Below are 26,971 nucleotides of genomic sequence, written 5' to 3'. Positions count from 1 at the left end.
CCCTAATAGAACAGTACTATCCTTGTCCAGTGAAATCACAATGAGTAACTTCCTTTTTTCTTGCCGATCCCTTGAAATGAATGGTTCCGCATATGGTCTTCAAACAAAATGGAACGGACAAGGAAAGAAAATATTGTCGTGTGCATGAGCCCTTAGGCTTATCAGCGGAAATGATTCTCGAGACCCAAGCCCTATATCATCTACTAGCAGAAGGACACGGCTTTGCATGGGTATATTTCATTTTATGTTTCCGTGTGTCGTAAAAAGATATCAACAGTTTCCCCCATAACAGTGACCTCTACAGTACCCGCCCCTTTAACAATGACCTCCACAGTGCCCGCCCCTTTAATGTTGACCTCCAAAGTGCCCGCCCCTTTAACAATGACCTTCCCAGTGCCCGCCCCTTTAACAGTGCCTGCCCCTATAACAGTGACCTCCACAGTGACCGCCCCTTTAACAGTGAACGCCTCTTTAACATTGACCACCTTTTTAACAGTGACCTTCACAGTGCCCGCCCCTTTAACAGTGACTACCACAGTGTCCACCCCTTTAACAGAGACCTCCACAGTGACCGCGCCTTTAACAGTGACTTTCACAGTGGCCGCCCCTTTAACAGTGACTTTCACAGTGGCCGCCCCTTTAACAGTGACTTTCACAGTGACCGCCCCTTTAACAGTGACTTTCCCAGTGACCGCCCCTTTAACAGTGACTTTCACAGTGACCGCCCCTTTAACAGTGACTTTCACAGTGACCACCCCTTTAACAGTGACTTTCACAGTGACCACCCCTTTAACAGTGACTTTCACAGTGGCCGCCCCTTTAACAGTGACTGCCCCTTTAATAGAAAAAAGTTGCAGAGCAGCACAGATGGACCACGACCAATCCGGAATGCACCAGCCGTGATAGGACCACCGATCCACAGCAGTCCCATAAGCAATGGTAGAAAGTAAAAAGGTTCACAGCAGCATGTCCGGTGTGATACTTGATAAAGGCTATTGCATAGCCGAAACGTCGTATCCTTTTGTGTGTGCACTCTTGGTTCCCAATAAACAGTCACACCGGACATGCTGCTGTGAACTTTTTTACTTTCGCCCCTTTAATAGTGACTTTCACAGTGACCGCCCCTTTAACAGTGACTTTTACAGTGACTGGCCCTTTAACAGTGACCGCCCCTTTAGCAGTGACTTTCACAGTTGCCGCCCCTTTAACAGTGACTTTCACAGTGACCGCCCCTTTAACAGTGACTTTCACAGTGACCACCCCTTTAACAGTGACCTTCACAGTGGCCGCCCCTTAAACAGTGACCTTCACAGTGTCCACCCCTTTAACAGAGACCTCCACAGTGACCGCCCCCTTTAACAGTGACGTTCACAGTGACCTCCCCTTTAACAGTGACTTTTACAGTGGCCGCCCCTTTAACAGTGACTTTCACAGTGACCACCCCTTTAACAGAGACCTCCACAGTGACGTTCACAGTGGCCTCCCCTTTAACAGTGACTTTTACAGTGGCCGCCCCTTTAACAGTGACTTTCACAGTGACCGGCCCTTTAACAGTGACCGCCCCTTTAACAGTGACTTTAACAGTGACCGCCCCTTTAACAGTGACTTTTACAGTGACCGCCCCTTTAACAGTGACTTTCACAGTGACCGCCCCTTTAACAGTGACTTTCACAGTGACCGCCCCTTTAACAGTGACTTTCACAGTGACCGCCCCTTTAACAGTGACTTTCACAGTGACCGCCCCTTTAACAGTGACTTTCACAGTGACCGCCCCTTTAACAGTGACTTTCACAGTGACCGCCATTTTAACAGTGACTTTCACAGTGACCGCCCCTTTTACAGTGACTTTTACAGTGGCTGGCCCCTTTAACAGTGACTTTCACAGTGGCCGCCCCTTTAACAGTGATTTTCACAGTAACCTCCCCTTTAACAGTGATCGCCCCTTTAACAGTGACTTTCACAGTGACCGCCCCTTTAACAGTGACTTTCACAGTGACCGCCCCTTTAACAGTGACTTTCACAATGACTGCCCATTTAACAGTGACTTTCACAATGAATGTCCCTTTAACAGTAACCGCCCGTTTAACAGTGACTTTCACAATGACTGCCCGTTTAACAGTGACTTTCACAATGGCTGTCCCTTTAACAGTAACCGCCCCTTTAACAGTGACTTTCACAGTGACCGCCCCTTTAACAGTGACTTTCACAGTGACCGCCCCTTTAACAGTGACTTTCACAGTGACCGCCCCTTTAACAGTGACTTTCACAGTGACCGCCATTTTAACAGTGACTTTCACAGTGACCGCCCCTTTTACAGTGACTTTTACAGTGGCTGGCCCCTTTAACAGTGACTTTCACAGTGGCCGCCCCTTTAACAGTGATTTTTTCAGTAACCTCCCCTTTAACAGTGATCGCCCCTTTAACAGTGACTTTCACAGTGACCGCCCCTTTAACAGTGACTTTCACAGTGACCGCCCCTTTAACAGTGACTTTCACAATGACTGCCCATTTAACAGTGACTTTCACAATGACTGTCCCTTTAACAGTAACCGCCCGTTTAACAGTGACTTTCACAATGACTGCCCGTTTAACAGTGACTTTCACAATGGCTGTCCCTTTAACAGTAACCGCCTCTTTAACAGTGACTTTCACAGTGACCGCCCCTTTAACAGTGACTTTCATAGTGCCCGCCCCTTTAACAGTGACCTCCACAGTGCCCGCCCATTTAATAACAGTATCAGAATAAATCCCAGCAAGCGTATCGATTTTTCTTCAATGCTTTATTGATCCATACACAGATTGATCCATACACAGGACGCGTTTCGGCCCGTCCAGCCTTCCTCAACTGCAGTTAAGGAAGGCTGGACGAGCAGAAACGCGTCCTGTGTATGGATCAATCTGTGTATGGATCAATAAAGCATTGAAGAAAAATCGATATGCCTGCTGGGATTTATTCTGATTTTATAGTGGGAGCGATCCCTTCCCGTGCAAGCGAATTTACAAGGTGGTGAGCTGTCTTTCTTCTATATCCATTTAATAACAGTGACCTCCACAGTGCCCGCCCATTTAATAAGTGACCTCCACAGTGCCCGCCCCTTTAATAACAGTGATCTCCACTGTGCCCACCCTTTTAAAAACAGTGACCTCCACAGTGCCCGCCCCTTTAAGCAGTAAAGAAAAATTGCTAGGTTGTTATGGAAACCTGGAGTAAAACTGTGTTTATGGCAGTTGGGATTTGAAGAGAAAGACTTGCAGGCTTGTATTGGCTAATGTGGGTTATTTTTTGGGAATATCTCAGGAACGGTACGTCCTAGAGAGCTAAGACCCGGTCTAAAACCTTCCCGTACACCTGATGTACCTGTGTGCCAAATTTGGTGAAGATCGGTCCAGTCGTTTGGTCGCGCATAAAGAACGTCCAGTCAGACAGATAGACAGAAATTCATTTTTATATATAGAAGAGATAAAGGCTAATAGGTTTTGAATCAAAGAAATAGACCATAGAGGCAGGTGACTGGCTTCAAAGGCAACAAAAATTATAATTTTTTTCTCCTGAAACCTTGAGATCCACTATGGTATACTCAGTGCCTGGGCCCACCGTTGGATCCTCCAATACTCTGGTGGGCCAGTCCAATCCGCTTTCGTTCACTAGGGGCAAAGATTCAGTTTGCAGCCCTCGTCCTGTATTTGAATACCCTCGCCAGAGCAAAGTGGCTTGTTGTGGCCCCTTCTGACACCTCCAGCATATAGAATCATTGTCAATAATGTGTAATATAATAAACCATGCTTTGGGAACCCCACGGCTGCTGTAATTAAATTAAATGTATTCATTAAATGAATCCAAGGCTCGTGAGCACACTCATCTGTTTCCGTTTAAATAGTCAGGCATGCGCTACTGTCAGTTCTTATCTAGTCGAAAAATCCTAAACTTTACAGAGACAACCAATATAGCCTTAGATGATCTTTCTGTGGCTCCAACACTTTTAGTTACCAGTTATTTATGGGTCTGTGACATAAAATACATCTTAATGTGGCAGCGACAAATTACATCAAATATACCTTAACCCCTTAGTGACCACCCATACGCCTTTTCACGGGGGTCACTAAGAGGCTTCAGGCTGTACTTCCTCGTTTCCACATACATGTAAGCGGTTACAGAGGGAGTGGACTCTATATCATATCAGCACCCCATAAATGAGATTGCGGGGTGCCGATGTGTGTATATGCAGGCTAGGACCTAGTATAGGCCTCAAGCCTGACTTGAATGTTCCCCAGCAGGCTACACCTCTCTAGTGCAGCCTGCTGGTCAATGTCAGTATAGCACTGACATTAAAATACAATGCACTATAGGAATAGTGTATTGTATTTCAGAAGTGATCAAAAGATCGCCTATTATAGTCTAGACTATTAAATGGGTAATAAAAAATGAATAAAAAATTCCTATAAAAAATATGCTTTTTTTCCACTGAAAAAATGCTTTTTAATGGAAGAAAATTGAAAAATAAAATCTCCCCCACATGTCTGGTATTATCACATCCATAACTATACATATGCACTTATCAGTTTTATTGGTCATATTTTATATCTAAATATGTGCATATATTGTACCTCTCCCTAATAAAACAAGGGTATTATATCTTCTTAATTTACATAATTGGCTATTTGATTTCAAAACAATATAGAGATGTGTGAATAATAATTAAATGCTCTGTAAATAAAGATCTTCAATATTGATTTAGGTGACAGTCGCGTTGACTTTAGGTAGTGCTCCGTTGGGGGCATTCAATTGTTCATGTCTCTAAGCTCATCTAAATAAAGTTTTCCTGTATTGGTGAAAATTCGCCACCACTGTGGAACGCAGCGCTGTACGTCCTGACGTCACGCTGGTGCAATGTGACTGAGGCGGCTATGGGATCGCAATTGCCGGCATTGGCACCGCTTCTGAACACGGCGCCGCACGTCATCAGGTCACCGTGTTCTCGCGATACCCATCCCCATTTAAAAAGCGGCGCGGAGACTCAGAACGCTGCGTCTCATTTTGCTATCTACGCCACTGATCCTGCCATATCACCATGACAGCAGCGCTTCCCCTTGGGATTTGGTAAATATATGCCGTCTCTTTAGTATCGCAAGTATTGAATCATATGCTGGCCCTGAGCAGTTGTCTATACTTCAGTATCTATGTACCTACCTTATTATGGCCTCATTTCAATGATAACTATTTCTCTACCTGTTGGGCCTCCCTAGAGATGTATGGGGCTATTGGCACTGATGAGCGCATGCGCGTGTTTTGCCATACTGGTAGAACTCCAATCAATATATCATTAATTATATCTCTCAATTTTATGTTGTGGGATCTCTTTTCTGAGTTACCTTGATGGGATTATCATTATTATGGTTTCCTCAGTATATAATTCATGTAAGTTTGTCCCCTGATGATCTGGTGCCTGTAGGCTTGATATCTTGATTTGGATACAATTTGGGGTTTGATATTGGATTGAGACATATCAATCTTAGACCACCATTTTTACTTTCTGAGGATTTATCAATGTGTTATGTGTGAGCATCTTATCATAAGTGTATGTATATTGTTAGTGACTTAGTGTCTATATATACCCTACTTGACGGACGTACATTATTCACTATTTGGTAAAGGGATCTATCACTGTGCCAGGGACCCAACAGGGAAAACAGGAGGTTCCTGACACGGGATCCCCCCTATAGGGGCGGCCATTTCGTTTTTAGGTAGGGTTTAAATAGATATAGGGTGAGAGATAGGGAATTGTTTTTCTTTTTTCCTTTATTCCATTTTCTTTTATGTACCCAGCTTTATACAAATAGTCAAGTGAACAATGATTTTATCAGGGACTTTATCATTATTAAAAGTTTAAGTTTTAGTGGTGTCTTCAGTGTATTGTAAATACAAGTATGGCATCCCCATTCACTTTTATGGGATGGCTGTGTAGTTGTCACTTAAACAGATAGCGCCGCCCCATAGAAGTAAATGGGGACACCATACTTGTAATTACACCTGCTCACCACTGCAATTGCTGTGGCTAGCAGGTAAACAGAGCAGAGAAGGCAGCGCTTCTCTTCAAACAGCTGATTGGCGGGGGTGCCGGACCCCAACCAATCTGATATTGATGACCTCTCTTGATGATAGGTCATCAATAGTAAAAAGTGGACAGCCCCTTTAATATCCTCTCTGATTGCTGACTCACAAGAATAGGCCAGATTAGTCACATTTGTGTGTAGAAAAAGACAGGAATAAAACTGTCGTCCTCAGGATCAGTGACGTCCAAGTTGTCAAACCTCAATTGACTAATATTTAATGACCTACCCTAGTAAACATAAAATTGTGGAAAAGCTAAAACATTATGAAATCATCACTTATACTAGAGTTTGATATGTGCCCATGTTTGTATCTTAGAAACTTTTCAGAAGATCATATGTGCCGAGAGTCCGGGCAATATGGAACCTACTACTTGGTATAATGAATTGGATGCAGCACGTATAGCTACTATATTTCCATATCTGCTCTGCTGTCGGTCTCTCCATGGACTCCAATAGAGTTCTAATGAGTACACCATTGAACTCAACAAGGCTTGAAGATAAGATGAGTGCTGTTGCTTCTTTGTTCTGACAATCAGCAGTGATCTCAGCACTTATGCCATTGCAGAAGATACAAAAATTAGTACAAAGGTGCACATTTCCCAATTATGTATTGATGGGACTGATGTCCTCTCGTCTGAAAATTTGTATTTCCTCTTTTGATAATGACTGCTGACATCCTAAACTATCTGCGATATTATCTTCTTGTGTCCTACAATCACCACTGGCCAGTCAGATTTTACTTTGGCCTACATTACAGTCCTCATTGTTTTAGATCTGAACAGGAAGTAAACTGCAAACAAGCACAGAGCTAAAGCTCTTTAGCAGCTGCCTCTTGTTGTGTACTTTGTTTTTCCACTTGTCGAAAGGTTCCTGCTTCTTGTGAGGCCAAGTGACATGTTGTCCTAGTAGATCTAGTAAGAAAATCATCTATATTAGTTATATGACTGTCACTAATGTTGAAAAAGTTTTGCAGAAGTTTCAAAGCACTATGTTAGATGTCACTGCTATACTTGACCCAAATTTTTTTTACAGACAATATTTAGCAATTTCCACAAGATCACAATCTGAAGGTTTAAACTGACCTGAGGATAATATTCTCACCAAAAATGCTGAATTAAGATGATCAACAAAAGCTCACGTCAGGGCACAAGAGTGACCAATTTTACAAAAAGTCTCTATACACTTGAAACAAACAATATTTTACAAAAATTTAACAAAACTGAGATAACAATACTATTCCCCATCTCACTTTCTGGTATTAAGTATATTTTCTCCAAATTTCGGATCCCGTGTCATCTATACAGAGGTGATACCTGTCAATGTAATTCTGCCTGTGATGATAATGATATGAGTACTTAAAAGTTATAGCAATCACCAAAAAGTCTAAAAATATATATGTTTAACATAAAAACGTGATTCCTACAATAGGTAATTTCTTATGACACATTACCTTTAACTGAATTTTGTTTATTGAAAAGCTAAAGTCCTTCATATAATATTCAAGACATCTCTAAAGTCGCTTTCCAATGGGTGCATTTTAGCATCCTATTGTGGCAACAATATATGGGCATCCTGTGGTTCTACAAAAAGTAGGCTCGGAGATACTGTAAAAACAGAAAAAGGCGCAAACATAGGGTAAGTACATCCTTGGCGGTTGGCCAAAGATGGAGATCTCCAATATGGAGGCTCGCCTTATGAAGTTTTGCTAAAGATAGGCACAACTCTATTGTAGACTTGTAAAGGGTAAGATCTGAGGTGTCAGGTATGCTGTCGCAGGTGAAATGCCTCTCCCTGTTGGAGAAGCCCAATCTATCAAAGGAACCAATATAATTTTGGAGGGTTTGCCGGCACAGGCAGATAGTATAAGTAAATCTTCTTTATTGTAGATAAATCAGCATAAAACAATGGGTTTTGGGGATAACCAAGTCTCCTTCATCAGGGATTGGTTTTTGCAGGCCAAGTTGTATTTTTTTTAATGCCACCATTTTGGGGTACATCTGATGTATAACTTTTTAGTTTTTTTGGAAGGGGGGACAAATAAAAAAACACAATAGGTCTGCCATTGTTTTTTGTTCTTTGCTTTTATGGTGTTCACCGTGTGGTATAACTGACATAACTTTATTATTTGGGTCAATGAGATATTATTATATTATTATATGTTATATATTTTTTTCTTGTTTTGTTTTTGAAAATCAATTGTTTTTGTATCGCAGTATTCAAAGATCCACAACATTTTTATTTTTCCATCCATGGAACTGTGTGAGGAATTTCATTTGTGTCATTTTTGATAACTTTTTATTGTGAGAGGTGGAATGATCAAAAAATAAACAATTTTACAACTTTTCACGATGTTCACTGTAGGGGCTAAATAATGGGATCATTTTTAACGTATAGATTGTTATGGATGTGTGTATACCAAATATGTATATTTTAAAGATTTTGTTTTAGAAAAATATACAGTATATATTTGTAAGCAAAAAAAGGGATTACATTTTTTTATTTTTTTTCAAAACACTTCTTTTATTGTCCTTTTTTTTTGCCACAGTAGGGGACTTGAACCTGAGATACTCTGATTACATATACAATACACTGGGATACTTCTGAACACAAATGAGGAAAAATTGCTGTGCTCACCTGTGTCCCGCTTAATGGAGGCGTGGACCATAAACCCGGATCAGGTAAGATTGAAGTCCAAAGAAAGTGAAAAGTCCAGCTTCCAATAAAAAGTGTTGCATCTTTATTCTTCAAAAACCATGAATAACTTATTGCCTGGATGCCATTCTGGCTGCTATGGCAACTTTTTGGGACCCCACTTTCACGTCACTCAGGTGGAAAAGTGGGAACATGGGTTGAGAGAGGACGCTACTTCTTCTCTCTAACCACTTAGATGCCACACTCAGCATTGAGTGTAGCATCTAAGGAGTTAAGGGATTGGAGTTATCTCTGATCCCAGCCACTAGAGTGAGGTGGTATAAAAACAGCAGGTCTCTGTAGTGATGAGTGTGCACCATCATTGTGCCCTAATACCATAGCAGTTCGTGAGAATTACTTTCCTGCAACAACATACTGTTATGCACAAAGTGGCAAGGGGTTAAATGGAAGGGAATACCCTCAAAAAGTAATTTCAAAAAGTGTGCAACGAATATGGAAACACAGAAGGTATCATTACAAGACTGGGCAGATTTGCCACTTATGTTAGGTCTGATAAAGCTAAGTAGCTGCAAAGGCAGTCATATTAACCATCCAGCTTATCTGTGTGGCATGGTTTTGTAATAAAATAAAATAAAAATCAGAATGCTAGTCGTAAATGTGGCCTACTTTGCACATCTGTGGCAAGCTTGAGGAGCAACTTGTGTTTACGTACATGGGATTAATTTGCTGTAGGAGGAAATGCTTTTCCTAATATACAAACGGTTAATCTAGTTAGTCATAAGAACTCTGCACTTAAGTTCATTAGTGCACAATAACGCCTCCTTCACTTCTCAGGGTATTGATTGTATAGCTTCTGACCTGATTGTATGCTAACTCAATCTGAATGTTACGTGTCTGAGCAGAGTGTGATCTTCTTTCATTACCCTCATAGAGAATAGAGACAGATCCTGCTGGGGTTATGTAGATGAAACACTCAATCTTATCCCCCATCCCACCCCAAAGTTTTCACTTTCTCACCCACATTTCATTATTATTTGTCTACAACCAGTAATACAATTCGTGAGCCCTCAAGCATCAAACCCAATAGCTGCAATAAAATGGTCAGTCTCCCTGTGTGTGTAGTTTTAGAGCTGATATCTGTTGTCCTGTATTGCCAGATGCTACAACCAGGGACTCCACACCCACAACCTTATAGCAAGCATGCAACCCCTTTAAAGGGATTTTCCAGATATTGATAGTCCATCAAACAGCTGATCAGTGGGGACCCCAAGAGTCAGATCTCTACCTATCTGATATTGATAGGCTATCAAAATCCTGATCCTGCAAAGCCCCTTAAAGGATGTATACACATAGGGGCACATTTATTAAGACCAGCGTTTTAGACGCTGGTCTTAATAAAGCCCTAAGCTGGCGGCACATCCAGTGCCACTTCTAAATGTAAGACAGCTTCCTAGCTGTCTTACATTTTGGCCATTTTCTATGCCTAAAGCAGACATAGAAAATGATGATTGAGACGGGCCTGCTGGCCTGTCCCCCTCCCCGCCCACAATTTTAGAACTTGTGTGAGAGGGAAAAAGTCACAGATAGTGGCGTATTTCAGCTTAGTAAATGACCCCCATAGTGCATATTATGCATGGATTTTCTATCTGTTTTTTTTGTGTGTAGAAAATCCAGCATGTAACATAGTACCAGCTAGGTAGATAAGATTTTTAAAACTGCATGTACACGGTGCAGCAATTTACCTGCCCTGCGGATTTTGAAATCCGATGCATGCTGTTTGTGTGGATTTTCAGTGCAGACTTCACCCTTTGCAATGCAAAAGGTGGGATCTGAGGTTAATCCACGACAAAATCTGCAAGTAACATGTGCCGATTTAAAGGGTTTCAATCATGAGAAATAACGTTATGTAGCTGACTGACATTAGCGATGTACATAACAGTATGCTTTATAACCCCCTGCCTGCCGCGGTTCTCTTAAAATAAAGACTTGTATAATATGCTAATGAGCCTCTAGGTGCTATTAGGGCGTTGCTTCAGCACCTAGAGGCTCGGTCTACGCACCCTTTGGCACGCCCAGGTCCAGTTGATTGACTTTCGAGTTCTTCTCAGTGTCCCGTTAATCCTTCCTTTTGTGCAGGCGCAGTGAGGAAGCCGGCAGCAGGAGTGCGTCCTTCACTCACTGCGCCGATTACTAAACGGGTGGCCCAGGTGCGGGATATATGGGACACTGAGGGGAACTAGGATGTCAATCAACTGGACCTGGGCGTGCCAAAGGGTGAGAAGACGAGCCTCTAGGTGCTGAAGCAACGCCCTAATAGCACCTAGAGGCTCATTAGCATATTATACAAGTCTTTATTTTAAGAGAACCGCCGCAGGCAGGGGGTTATAAAGCATACTGTTATGTACATCGCTAATGTCAGTCAGCTACATAACGTTATCTCTCATGACAGAAACCCTTCAAGTGCAGATTTGGTGCGGAAGTGTTGTGAAAGCCACATGAAAATCCCCAAAAATTACACTGCCATAAATATACCCTCATACAGATATTACAGCTCAGTACAATCTTTTAGTTGTAGGGAGCTGCAGTGCCTATACAGGGAGTGCAGAATTATTAGGCAAGTTGTATTTTTGAGGATTAATTTTATTATTGAACAACAACCATGTTCTCAATGAACCCAAAAAACTCATTAATATCAAAGCTGAATATTTTTGGAAGTAGTTTTTAGTTTGTTTTTAGTTTTAGCTATTTTAGGGGGATATCTGTGTGTGCAGGTGACTATTACTGTGTATAATTATTAAGCAACTTAATAAAAAACAAATATATACCCATTTCAATTATTTATTTTTACCAGTGAAACCAATATAACATCTCAACATTCACAAATATACATTTCTGACATTCAAAAACAAAACAAAAACAAATCAGTGACCAATATAGCCACCTTTCTTTGCAAGGACACTCAAAAGCCTGCCATCCATGGATTCTGTCAGTGTTTTGATCTGTTCACCATCAACATTGTGTGCAGCAGCAACCACAGCCTCCCAGACACTGTTCAGAGAGGTGTACTGTTTTCCCTCCTTGTAAATCTCACATTTGATGATGGACCACAGGTTCTCAATGGGGTTCAGATCAGGTGAACAAGGAGGCCATGTCATTAGATTTTCTTCTTTTATACCCTTTCTTGCCAGCCACGCTGTGGGGTACTTGGACGCGTGTGATGGAGCATTGTCCTGCATGAAAATCATGTTTTTCTTGAAGGATGCAGACTTCTTCCTGTACCACTGCTTGAAGAAGGTGTCTTCCAGAAAGTGGCAGTAGGACTGGGAGTTGAGCTTGACTCCATCCTCAACCCGAAAAGGCCCCACAAGCTCATCTTTGATGATACCAGCCCAAACAGTACTCCACCTCCACCTTGCTGGCGTCTGAGTCGGACTGGAGCTCTCTGCCCTTTACCAATCCAGCCACGGGCCCATCCATCTGGCCCATCAAGACTCACTCTCATTTCATCAGTCCATAAAACCTTAGAAAAATCAGTCTTGAGATATTTCTTGGCCCAGTCTTGACGTTTCAGCTTGTGTGTCTTGTTCAGTGGTGTAGTCTTTCAGCCTTTCTTACCCTTGGCCATGTCTCTGAGTATTGCACACCTTGTGCTTTTGGGCACTCCAGTGATGTTGCAGCTCTGAAATATGGCCAAACTGGTGGCAAGTGGCATCTTGGCAGCTGCACGCTTGACTTTTCTCAGTTCATGGGCAGTTATTTTGCGCCTTGGTTTTTCCACACGCTTCTTGCGACCCTGTTGACTATTTTGAATGAAACGCTTGATTGTTCGATGATCACGCTTCAGAAGCTTTGCAATTTTAAGAGTGCTGCATCCCTCTGCAAGATATCTCACTATTTTTGACTTTTCTGAGCCTGTCAAGTCCTTCTTTTGACCCATTTTGCCAAAGGAAAGGAAGTTGCCTAATAATTATGCACACCTAATATAGGGTGTTGATGTCATTAGACCACACCCCTTCTCATTACAGAGATGCACATCACCTAATATGCTTAATTGGTAGCAGGCTTTCGAGCCTATACAGCTTGGAGTAAGACAACGTGCATAAAGAGGATGATGTGGTCAAAATACTCATTTGCCTAATAATTCTGCACGCAGTGTAGAAGTATACAGGGCCTGTACCTCTTTCTGTATGACTACAACAGAAAGGAAATTTTAACATCTGATGTCATATAACAGAGCTTCTAGGGAAGACAAATCCCCAATATGTCGCAGCATGGGGGCACCGTCCTGCAACACACAGAGGGGCAGATAATAATAATCTAAGAAAAAAATAAGGGGTTGGGTCAGCACAACCTGCCTGCAGGTGCACATCACTATGGCGAAACACATATACAAACGGAAAATGCAAATGTGATCGCACACTACATCCAGCACTCTGCCCTCCATGCTGGACGAGACATTGGTTTATATTTTGGCCAAAGCATAGTAAGCCACTCACCGCGTCAAGGTTGTCTCATGAGTGGTCCCTAACTCTTGTTCCTACCTGTTCATGGGCCATGACAGCCACATAAAATCCAGGGAATGCAGGTCAGCATGCAAGCCAAGTACACTTTGCTTGTAACCCCGTCCGGTGCCATTACAGCTTTCATCGGATCCAGGGATGCAAGTACCAACATGCATGCTGAACCCACCATATACTTCTCCTGGAGCCAGATGGCTAATGGTAGGTTCTATACAAGCAGACTCAGTTTTATACTGACTTTAAAACCAGCCTCAAGGACAGATTAACTGGTCAGGTGTGCAATGACTCAAAGGAGATCGCCACGCCTCCAATATATACTACAAAGAAAAAAATAAGGGGTTGGGTCAGCACAACCTGCCTGCAGGTGCACATCACTATGGCGAAACACATATACAAACGGAAAATGCAAATGTGATCGCACACTACATCCAGCACTCTGCCCTCCATGCTGGATGAGACATTGGTTTATATTTTGGCCAAAGCATAGTAAGCCACTCACCGCGTCAAGGTTGCCTCATGAGTGGTCCCCAACTCTTGTTCCCACCTGTTCATGGGCCATGACAGCCACATAAAATCCAGGGAATGCAGGTCAGCATGCAAGCCAAGTACACTTTGCTTGTAACCCCGTCCGGTGCCATTACAGCTTTCATCGGATCCAGGGATGCAAGTACCAACATGCATGCTGAACCCACCATATACTTCCCCTGGAGCCAGATGACTAATGGTAGGTTCTATACAAGCAGACTCAGTTTTATACTGACTTTAAAACCAGCCTCAAGGACAGATTGCATTCCCTGGATTTTATGTGGCTGTCATGGCCCATGAACAGGTGGGAACAAGAGTTGGGGACCACTCATGAGGCAACCTTGACGCGGTGAGTGGCTTACTATGCTTTGGCCAAAATATAAACCAATGTCTCATCCAGCATGGAGGGCAGAGTGCTGGATGTAGTGTGCGATCACATTTGCATTTTCCGTTTAGATAATAATAATCATAATAATATTTATTTGTACTGCGCCAGCATATTCCGCAGCGCTTTACAAATTCATTGGGTTTGTGCAGGGCCGGCTCCAGGTCCATGTGGGCCCTTGGGCGATAAATCTCAGTGGGCCCCCTTGTGACATTTGTCAAATGTCACCACGGCATCTGAAAGTGTTAAAAAACTGAAGCACGGGCTTCCTGCTCAGACGCGCCTTCCCCCAGCGGAGATCAGGGAAAGCACCCTGTTCTAAAAATGAGTCACAGCCTGTACTAGGCTTCCAGGCTCATTGTTAGTATATCCCAGTTCAGGCCACTAGGTGGCAGCACTAAACTGTGATATAGTGATTTCTATAGAGAATAATGGAGCAATTTCCATTATTCTGTATAAATTGCAATCTGATAAAAAAGTAATAAAAAAATTAAAAAAAGTTTTGAATATATTCAAAAAACGTATAAAAGTAAAATCACCCCACTTTCCCCAAAAATGAACAAAAAAGAATAAAATTATGGGCATCGTCGCATGCGAAAACACCCATACTATTAAAAAATGTAAAAAGTTAGCCCATATGGTGAAGGATGTAACAGAAAAAAATTAAAACGCTTTAAAACGCTTTGCACTCAGGCAGAAAAAACTGAACAACGCAACGCAATCGCAGACAAAACTGACTGAAATTATGTGCGCACTCGTGCGGGTTTCCCACGATGCACATGCGACGCATCCGGACAAAATCCGTGACGCCCATGTGCAAGGGGCCTAGGAGTCAGAGCCCTGCTCACAAGACCTTACAATCTATGAGCAAGAGCTTACAATCCATGGCAGATATACGAAGACTGGCATTTTCCACTTTTTTTCTCTCAAAAAGTTGCATTTAAAAAGTCACAAACACACAGCTTGCGACTTTTGAAAGCCAGTTTTCTGGCGCAAGGTAGATGATAAATCTCCCCAAAACGCCTACAGCTCTGTAGCCTGTATATAGCCTCCTGCTATGCTGTGTGAATAGGGGCAAAAAAATCCACACTGATGCTAATCATGGTACATCGGATGAGGCGACACATGCCTGTAATGCTGTGTAATATGCAGAACTGAATATTGATGGAGAACCTTTAACAAGCTGTATGATAATAGATGGGCTGAGCTCACACTTCCCGCATCAGCGTAGTAAGGGACTTCCTCTTCTGTTACATTGATGATGTTATCAGTAATTTACTAGACATTCGAGATCAGATAACGACGTTCATCACTGTGACCACAGCATGATACAGAAATTTTGGTTTTGGTAATCCCACACTGCATGTAGAAAACCTTTTATAAGGCCAGAAAACCCCAGAAATTAAAGTGGAATGGAATTCCCTGAAAGAAGAGACGATTTCGAATGACACCACCGTATGAGGATACAGAAAAATTGAGAAACAGCGCCAAACCTGTCCATGAGTCTTCCAGGTATTACGGTTCGGCTTCATGCTGTGGCACTGTTTTTGGAAGACAGCAGCCATGTTTTTCCAATACTGTATAATGCCTTCAGTGACGACAGCAGAGGTGACAAGTTGTACACCCACGTGACCCCTGTAGGCAATCACTGGCCTCAGCGGTGATGGTAGCACAGACAGTACGAGACTAATAAGGTCAGTGATTGGCTGCAGCAGTCAGGGGCTAGTAAAGCAAGTTATCACTACAGGTATAGCTGCTGTTAGTCTAATTTATGAACTGACAGACAACCCCCTTAAACAGCTCACTCTCCCGATTCTCCCTTACACATATACGCTAACGTATATGTGTAGTCAATGTGGAGAGAGGAGAAAGCCGCTGCCAGGCACCTCTGCTGGCGGGTTACCTACTGGGAGAGCAGAAGGATTGGGTGGAAATATTCACTTTGCCCAAACCTTCTCTCCCCCCGACATCATCTGTTGGGGAAAGTTGGGAACTCCCCATACACATTAGACTTTCGGCCAAACCCACATGAAGGCCTTAAAATGATTTTCTGGGTATTTAACCACCTCCGGACCGCCTAACGCAGATTTGCGTTCCGGAGGTGGCAGCCCTGCGCAGAGTCACGCATATATGCGTCATCTCGCGCGGGCCGAGATTTCCTGTGAACGCGCGCACACAGGCGCCCGCGTTCACAGGGAACGGAAGGTAAGAGAGTGGATCTCCAGCCTGCCAGCGGCGATCGTTCGCTGGCAGGCTGGAGATGTGTTTTTTTTAACCCCTAACAGTATATTAGACGCTGTTTTGATAACAGCGTCTAATATACCTGCTACCTGGTCCTCTGGTGGTCCCCTTTGTTTGGATCGACCACCAGAGGACACAGGTAGCTCAGTAATTATGTTGCACCAAGCACCACACTACACTACACCCCCCCCCGTCACTTATTAACCCCCTTAATCACCTTGATCACCCTTGATCACCCCTGATCACCACATATAGACTCCCTGATCACCCCCCTGTCAATTGATTACCCCCCCTGTCATTGATCACCACCCTGTAAAGCTCCATTCAGATGTCCGCAAGATTTTTACGATCCACTGATAGATGGATCGGATCCGCAAAACACATACGGACGTCTGAATGGAGCCTTACAGGGGCGGTGATCAATGACTGTGGTGATCACCCCATATAGACTCCCTGATCACCCCCCTGTCATTGATTACCCCCCTGTCATTGATCAACCCCCTGTAAAGCTCCATTCAGATGTCCGCATGATTTTTACGGATCCACTGATAGATGGATCGGATCCGCAAAACGCATACGGACGTCTGAATGGAGCCTCACAGGGGCGTGATCAATGACTGTGGTGATCACCCCATACAGACTCCCTGATCACCCCCCTGTCATTGATTACACCCCTGTCATTGATCACCCCCCTGTAAAGCTCCATTCAGATGTCCGCATGATTTTTACGGATCCACTGATAGATGGATCGGATCCGCAAAACGCATACGGACGTCTGAATGGAGCCTTACAGGGGCGTGATCAATGACTGTGGTGATCACCCCATATAGACTCCCTGATCACCCCCCTGTCATTGATTACCCCCCTGTCATTGATCAACCCCCTGTAAAGCTCCATTCAGATGTCCGCATGATTTTTACGGATCCACTGATAGATGGATCGGATCCGCAAAACACATACAGGCGTCTCCCTGGAGCCTTCCAGGGGGGGTGATCACCCCATATAGACTCCCTGATCACCCCCCTGTCATTGATCACCCCCCCCTGTCATTGATCACCCCCCTGTCAGGCTGCATTCAGATGTCCGTATGATTTTTACGGATCCACGGATACATGGATCGGATCCGCAAAACACATACGGACATCTGAATGGAGCCTTACAGGGGGGTGATCAATGACAGGGGGTGATCACCCCATATAGACTCTCTGATCACCCCCCTGTCATTGATCACCCCCCTGTCATTGATCACCCCTCTGTAAGGCTCCATTCAGACATTTTTTTGGCCCAAGTTAGCGGAATTATTATTTTTTTTTCTTACAAAGTCTCATATTCCACTAACTTGTGTCAAAAAATAAAATTTCACATGAACTCGCCATACCCCTCACGGAATCCAAATGCGTAAAATTTTTTAGACATTTATATTCCAGACTTCTTCTCACGCTTTAGGGCCCCTAGAATGCCAGGGCAGTATAAATACCCCACATGTGACCCCATTTCGGAAAGAAGACACCCCAAGGTATTCCGTGAGGGGCATATTGAGTCCATGAAAGATTTAAATTTTTGTCCCAAGTTAGCGGAACGGGAGACTTTGTGAGAAAAAAATAAAAAATATCAATTTCCGCTAACTTGTGCCAAAAAAAAAAAATTTCTATGAACTCGCCATGCCCCTCATTGAATACCTTGGGGTGTCTTCTTTCCAAAATGGGGTCACATGTGGGGTATTTATACTGCCCTGGCATTCTAGGGGCCCCAAAGCGTGAGAAGAAGTCTGGTATCCAAATGTCTAAAAATGCCCTCCTGAAAGGAATGTGGGCCCCTTTGCGCATCTAGGCTGCAAAAAAGTGTCACACATCTGGTATCGCCGTACTCAGGAGAAGTTGGGAATGTGTTTTGGGGTGTCATTTTACATATACCCATGCTGGGTGAGAGAAATATCTTGGTCAAATGCCAACTTTGTATAAAAAAAAATGGGAAAAGTTGTCTTTTGCCAAGATATTTCTCTCACCCAGCATGGGTATATGTAAAATGACACCCCAAAACACATTCCCCAACTTCTCCTGAATACGGCGATACCAGATGTGTGACACTTTTTTGCAGCCTAGGTGGGCAAAGGGGCCCACATTCCAAAGAGCACCTTTAGGATTTCACAGGTCATTTACCTACTTACCACACATTAGGGCCCATGGAAAATGCCAGGGCAGTATAACTACCCCACAAGTGACCCCATTTTGGAAAGAAGACACCCCAAGAAATTCCGTGAGGGGCATGGCGAGTTCCTAGAATTTTTTATTTTTTGTCACAAGTTAGTGGAATATGATGATTTTTTTTTATTTTTTTTTTCTTACAAAGTCTCATATTCCACTAACTTGTGACAAAAAATAAAAACTTCCATGAACTCACTATGCCCATCAGCGAATACCTTGGGGTGTCTTTTTTCCAAAATGGGGTCACTTGTGGGGTAGTTATACTGCCCTGGCATTCTAGGGGCCCAAATGTGTGGTAAGGAGTTTGAAATCAAATTCTGTAAAAAATGACCAGTGAAATCCGAAAGGTGCTCTTTGGAATTTGGGCCCCTTTGCCCACCTAGGCTGCAAAAAAGTGTCACACATCTGGTGTCTCCGTATTCAGGAGAAGTTGGGGAATGTGTTTTGGGGTGTCATTTTACATATACCCATGCTGGGTGAGAGAAATATCTTGGCAAAAGACAACTTTTAAAAAAAATTTTATACAAAGTTGTCTTTTGCCAAGATATTTCTCTCACCCAGCATGGGTATATGTAAAATGACACCCCAAAACACATTCCCCAACTTCTCCTGAATACGGAGATACCACATGTGTGACACTTTTTTGCAGCCTAGGTGGGCAAAGGGGCCCACATTCCAAAGAGCACCTTTCGGATTTCACCAGCCATTTTTTACAGAATTTGATTTCAAACTCCTTACCACACATTTGGGCCCCTAGAATGCCAGGGCAGTATAACTACCCCACAAGTGACCCCATTTTGGAAAGAAGACATCCCAAGGTATTCGCTGATGGGCATAGTGAGTTCATGGAAGTTTTTATTTTTTGTCACAAGTTAGTGGAATATGAGACTTTGTAAGAAAAAAAAAAAATCATCATTTTCCGCTAACTTGTGACAAAAAATAAAAAGTTCTATGAACTCACTATGCCCATCAGTGAATACCTTAGGGTGTCTACTTTCCGAAATGGGGTCATTTGTGGGGTGTTTGTACTGTCTGGGCATTGTAGAACCTCAGGAAACATGACAGGTGCTCAGAAAGTCAGAGCTGCTTCAAAAAGTGGAAATTCACATTTTTGTACCATAGTTTGTAAACGCTATAACTTTTACCCAAACCATTTTTTTTTACCCAAACATTTTTTTTTTATCATGTAGAACAATAAATTTAGAGAAAAAATTATATATGGATCTCGTTTTTTTTGCAAAATTTTACAACTGAAAGTGAAAAATGTCATTTTTTTTCCTGGACCACTTTAAGTTCCCAGTACGCCCCTGTGAGTCGGACCACCGCCAATCTGATATTGATGACCTATCCTGCTTTATTTTATATAATTAATTTGATGCAGCCGTGGCAGCCGGATCTGCAAGAGGTCCACTGCCAATTGCCAGGCAGCACCTAGAACTGTTGGCCAGCACCTGTGCAGGCTATTCATTTTAAATAGCATGTGCAAGCGGTGCCTGATAATTAGCGGTGAGTTGCATGTGAATCTCATGCTGCTTTATAGTGCTTCCGATCAGCTTGACAAATGAGCAAAAGCTTGTATGTATCAATCAGAATGGAAGGTGTGTGATTATTGCCAGCCCCATGTAATCAGGGATGAGCCGATAATAATCAATACAACTGAATGGGGGAGGAACGACAGCAGTTTCCGAATCGGGAAAATACGGCACCAAGAAAATGCATACGGTTTTTGGAGCAACATTCCTGCGTTTTCTTCCAGCATAGGGAAAACCCACAGCAAAACTGAATTACATTAATGAAAAAATCCAGTTACATTAAGGTAATGTAAGTCTGATGTATGTTTTCTCTTTTCTGTAAGAAATCGCAGCATACACAGGTTTGTGGTTGAAAAAAGCGCATGTGCTCTTTTTTTGGGTGCATTTTTTTGCCTCACCAAAACCACAGCACAGCCGCGACCTGTAGCAGCAGCCTAAGGCTACATGCACACGACCGTGCCGTTTTTTGCGGTCCGCAAACCGCAGATCCGCAAAAAATCCGCAGATCCGCCCATTGTAGAAATGCCTATTCTTGTCCGCAAAACGGACAAGAATAGGACATGCTATATTTTTTTTGCGGGGCCACAGAACGGTGCAACGGATACGGACAGCACACGGAGTGCTGTCCGCATCTTTTGCGGCCCCATTGAAGTGGCGGCTCGGATGTGGACCAAAACAACGGTCGTGTGCATGAGGCCTAAAAGGCAAGTGCAAACCAGTGCTGATCGATGCATTTTTACGGTTGATGGTCGCTCGTCCTGCTGAACATTGGGCAGTGTAGTACAGCGCATGATGACTAGGGCCTGTAAATGAGCCATTAGTGCTGGGGTTTTAGAAGGAGTGAGTACATACAAACATGGGCTCCATTAAGACACAACTACATTTACATCCACTGTCCGGTCTTAAAAGGGCACGGCCTGAAGGTAAAGCTGGCCATACACAAAAGAGTGCAGCCAGTCAGTCATTAACATGCCAGACAGTGGGGTCATTTACTAGCAGCACTGCGCTAGCTGCAAGAATCTGATTGGCTGCTGTGTTCCCTTGCATCAGTTTTGATAAATCTCCCCATGGATTTTCAGAGGATGCGCCTAATTTATGACCTACGTTCAGCGTTTGATCTTTGATAAACTATCCCCAGTATTAAAAGCAACAACACAGTGGACCTGCACAAAGTGGTAAATGTTTGGCTACGCTCAGCCGGTCACGTCATACACTGGTCAACATCTGAGAGAATCTAACCACAGATCCCATTTTGGCAGACAACGTTGGTCATTGCATGTGATCATCAGCCAAAGTGGTGAAATTCTTCTGTGTAGGACAGCTTTAGGCCTCTTTCACACGGGCGTTGCGGGAAAATGTGCGGGTGCGTTACGGGAACACCCGCAATTTTTCCGCACAAGTGCAAAACATTGTAATGCGCTTTGCACTCGCGTGTGAAAAATCGCACATGTTTGGTACCCAAACCCGAACTTCTTCACAGAAGTTCGGGCTTGGGATCGGTGTTCTGTAGATTGTATTATTTTCCCTTATAACATGGTTATAAGGGAAAATAATAGCATTCTGAATACAGAATGCATAGTCAAATAGCGCTGGAGGGGTTAAAAAAAAAGAATAATAATTTAACTCACCTTAATCCACTTGACCGCGGAGTCGGCATCTCCTTCTGTCTCCTTTCTTCAGGACCTGGGTAAAGGATTTGTGGTGACATCACTCCGGTCATCACATGATTCATCACCATGGTAAAAGATTATGTGATGGATCATGTGATGACCGGAGTGACGTCACCAAAGGTCCTTTACAGTAATTAATGCTCACCACAGGTCCTGTTCAGCAAAGGAGACAGAAGGAGATGCCGGCTACGCGATCAAGTGGACTAAGGTGAGTTAATTTTTATTTTTTTAACCCCTCCAGCGCTAGTTTACTATGCATTCTGTATTCAGAATGCTATTATTTTCCCTTATAACCATGTTATAAGGGAAAATAATAAAGATCGGGTCTCCATCCCGATCGTCTCCTAGCAACCGTGCGTGAAAATCGCACCGCATCCGCACTTGCTTGCGGATGGTTGCGATTTTCACGCAACCCCATTCACTTCTATGGGGCCTGCGTTGCGTGAAATATAGAGCATATAGAGCATGCTGCGATTTTCACGCAACGCACAAGTGATGCGTGAAAATCACAGCTCATGTGAACAGCCCCATAGAAATGAATGGGTCGGTATTCAGTGCGGGTGCAATGCGTTCACCTCACGCATCGCATCCGCGCGGAATACTCGCCTGTGTGAAAGGGGCCTTAGGCTATGTCCACACAAGACTGAAATGCTGCAGATTTGCCTTTGTGAATTTTTTATGTGCTGCAAATTCACAGCGTTTGTACAGTACCAGCAAAGTGCATGAGACTGTAGAAAACCTCATCCACACACCCACTGGTGTAAAGGAAAACTGTCTCAGTTGTCCACAGCAACCAATCAGGTTCCACCTTTCATTTTCCAAAGGTGCTCTGAAAAATGAAAGGTGGAATCTGACTAAGGCCTCTTGCAGTTTCCGTTCCGTTATTTTGCGGATTCCGTTTGCGGTCCGTATGCAGAACCATTCATTTAAAAAAAAACGGAATGTACTCCGTATGCATTCCGTTTCCGTCTTGCTGAAAGATAGAACTTGTCCTATTATTGCCAGCAAATAGCAATCCGTGGCTCCATTCAAGTCAATGTGCCCACAAAAAATACGGAACAGATCCGTATATCATCTGTTTTTTGCGGATCCATGCCCATGTGTATACTGTGTAAGAAGGTACAAGGAATCATCGTGGATGATAGGTATGTGTCACCGAGGTTCCTGGCCTCGTTGGAGTAGGAGTCGGTTTTTATGTGTCAGCAGCAGTTGCTGTTTGACACCTTAATACTTAGTATGGCTGTATAGCTGATCCGGGACGGCTCTTACTGGGAGTAGTCAAAGTGCTGGGTGGGTGACTACTGCCAGGCCTAAAAACCAGCCAGCACTGCCAGGTGAGGGTTACCTCAGTCTGACATTGGAGCTCAGGAGGTGTGTGTGCTGGGATCTGAGGCTTGTGCCGTGCTGGAGGGCTGAGACCCATCTGTAAGGCCTCATGCACATGGCCGGTCCGTTTTTTGCGGTCCACAAACCGCGGATCCGCAAAAAACGGAAGCCAACTGTGTGCCTTCCGCAATTTGCGTAACGGAAGGCCGTCAATATAAATGCCTATTCTTGTCCACAAAGTGTGGACAAGAATAGGACATGTTATATTTTTTTTGCGGGGCCGCTGAATGGAGCAACGGATGCGGACAGCACACGGAGTGCTGTCTGTATCTTTTGTGGCCCCATTGAAGTGAATGGGTCCGCATCCGAGCCGCCAAAATGGCAGCTCGGATGCGGACCCAAACAACGGCTGTGTGCATGAGGTCTAAGGGAAACGGGCCCCCCTAAAAAGCCTGCTATGGACTGCTGGAGGCAGAACTGCCAACAAGGTGATTTTTGTTATTTGGACTTTCCATTGTGTGTGAACTAACACCAAGACTGCAAAGTGACGTTTTGTTTTTGCTTTATGTGTGAATAAACACGAAAGTTTGATTTAAGAACTGGTAATTTGATCTGTGAAAAACGGACCGCAAAATACAGAAAAAGCCATACGGTCGTGTGCAAGAGGCCTTTCCACCACTTCAACCCCCAAAAAAACACAGAGTAAATTTATTCAGCAGATTTCCACCGAGGATATCACTCTTTGCAATGGAGAGGGTGAAGTCCACAGCCATACATGCACAATACGTGTTTTTTTTACTTGACTGACGAGGGGACATCCTCTGCATCTGGAGGAAAGAAGGTTTGTACACAAACATAGAAGAGGATTCTTTACGGTAAGAGCAGTGAGACTATGGAACTCTCTGCCTAAGGCCTCATGCACACGACCGCTGTGTGCATCCGTGGCCGTTGTTCCATTTTCCGTGATTTTCTGCAGACCCATTGACTTTCAATGGGTCCGTTGAAAACTCTGAAAATGCACCGTTGTTTGTCCGCGGCCATGATCCGTGTTTCCTGTCCGTCCAAAAAATATGACCTGTCCTATTTTTTTGACGGACAACGGTTCACGGACCCATTCAAGTCAATGGGTCAGTGAAAAATACTGATGCACACAAGATTGGCATCCGCGTCCCTGATCCGTGGCCGTAGGCTACTTTCACAATGATGGATCCGCAGATCTGTCTGCATAAAAGCTTTTTCAGAGCTGAGTTTTCACTTTGTGAAAACTCAGATCCGACAGTATATTCTAACACAGAGGCGTTCCCATCGTGATGGGGACGCTTCAAGTTAGAATATACTACGAACTGTGTACATGACTGCCCCCTGCTGCCTGGCAGCACCCGATCTCTTACAGGGGGCTGTGATCCGCACAATTAACCCCTCAGGTGCCGGACCTGAGGGGTTAATTGTGCGTATCATAGCCCCCTGTAAGAGATCAGGTGCTGCCAGGCAGGAGGGGGCACACCCTCCTCCCTCCCCAGTTTTAAATTCATTGGTGGCCAGTGGGCCCCCCCTCCCTCCCCTGTATTACTGTCCATTCATTGGTGGCCAGTGGGCCCCCCCTCCCTCCCCCTCCTAATTAAAATCCCCCCCCCCCCCCCCCCATCATTGGTGGCAGCGGAGAGTTCCGATCGGAGTCCCAGTTTAATCGCTGGGGCTCCGATCGGTAACCATGGCAACCAGGACGCTACTGCAGTCCTGGTTGCCATGGTTACTTAGCAATTTTTAGAACCATTATACTTACCTGCGATGTCTGTGACCGGCCGGGCGCTCCTCCTACTGGCAAGTGACAGGTCTGTGCTATAAGCAATGCGCCGCACAGACCTTTCACTTACCAGTAGGAGGAGCGCCCGGCCGGTCACAGACAGCGAAGGTAAGTATAATGCTTCTAAAATTGCTAAGTAACCATGGCAACCAGGACTGCAGTAGCGTCCTGGTTGCCATGGTTACCGATTGGAGTCCCAGCGATTAAACTGGGACTCCGATCGGAACTCTCCGCTGCCACCAATGATGGGGGGGAGGGGGGGAATTTTAATTAGGAGGGGGAGGAAGGGGGGCCCACTGGCCACCAATGAATGTACAGTAATACAGGGGAGGGAGGGGGGCCCACTGGCCACCAATGAATGTACAGTAATACAGGGGAGGGAGGAGGGGCCCACTGGCCACCAATGAATGTACAGTAATACAGGGGAGGGAGGGGGGGCCGCACTGGCCACCAATGAATTTAAAACTGGGGAGGGAGGAGGGTGTGCCCCCTCCTGCCTGGCAGCACCCGATCTCTTACAGGGGGCTATGATACGCACAATTAACCCCTCAGGTGCGGCACCTGAGGGGTTAATTGTGCGGATCACAGCCCCCTGTAAGAGATCGGGTGCTGCCAGGTAGCAGGGGGCAGTAATGTACACAGTTCGTAGGATATTCTAACTTGAAGCGTCCCCATCACTATGGGAATGCCTCTGTGTTAGAATATACTGTCGGATCTGAGTTTCACGATCTAACTCAAATCCGATGGTATATTCTAACATAGAGGCGTTCCCATGGTGATGGGGACGCTTCAAGTTAAAATATACCATCGGATTGGAGAAAACTCTGATCCGATGGTATAATAGGGACTCCTGACTGTACATTGAAAGTCAATGGGGACGGATCCGTTTGCAATTGCACCATATTGTGTCAACGTCAAACGGATCCGTCCCCATTGACTTGCATTGTAAGTCAGGACGGATCCGTTTGGCTCTGCACGGCCAGGTGGATCCTCCAAAAATCAAGGAAGACCCACGGACGAAAAAACGGTCACGGATCACGGAACAACAGAAATCCGTTTTGCGGACCGCAAAAAAAACCATCCGTGTGCATGAGGCCTAAGGAGGTGGTGATGGTGAGTTCACTAAAAGAGTTCAAGAGGGGCCTGGATGTATTTCTGGAGTGTAATAATATTACAGGCTGTAGCTACTAGAGAGGGGTCGCTGATCCAGGGAGTTATTCTGATTGCCTGATTGGAGTCGGGAAGGAATTTTTTCCCCTAAGGTGGGGAAAATTGGCTTCTACGTCACAGTTTTTTTTTTTTGCCTTCCTCTGGATCAACTTGCAGGATAACAGGCTGAACTGGATGAACAGATGTATTGCTTCCAGATCCTTTTTTTCCGCTGCCCTATTTAGAATGAAAGTTGCAACCATATTGGTTGCCATAAACAACAGCTCCACTTTGCATCAGGTTTGAGCAATGTCCCTCACATTTCTGCGACAACTCTGAGCACTAGAAATGAATGGAAACCTCAGTAGTCACATGACTGTGGCCATGTAACATCAGCAAGGTCTTATATCATTGGGGGAGATTTATCAAAAGTGGTGGAAAGGAAAACTGCCTCAGTTGTCCACAGCAACCAATCAGATATCACCAGTCACTTTTCAGAGCTCCTTTGGAATATGAAAGGTGGAATCTGATTAGTTGCTATGGGCAACTAAGACTGAGTTCAAACTTCAGTTATTTCTATCAGTTAGGGCTTGGCCCGTGCCCGTATTGCAGCCCTTGAATGGGTCCGCAATCCACAAGATACGGAGTAGAGGCATGGTGCGGGAGCCCACGGAAATACTATGGAGCGCTTCCATGAGATTTCGGTCTGTACCTCCAAACATGTTCTATTTTGTTGCAGTGCAGGCTGAATCTTGCGGATCTATTCAAGTGAATGGGGGCACATCTGCAAACAGTGTGGTGGGCACACGGCCGATGCTTGTGCATTAGCGGTCCACAGCACGGGCCCGGGGG

The sequence above is a fragment of the Bufo bufo genome, chromosome 6, assembly GCF_905171765.1.
Source record: "Bufo bufo chromosome 6, aBufBuf1.1, whole genome shotgun sequence".
NCBI lineage: Eukaryota > Metazoa > Chordata > Amphibia > Anura > Bufonidae > Bufo > Bufo bufo.
This window is presented reverse-complemented; position numbering follows the sequence as displayed.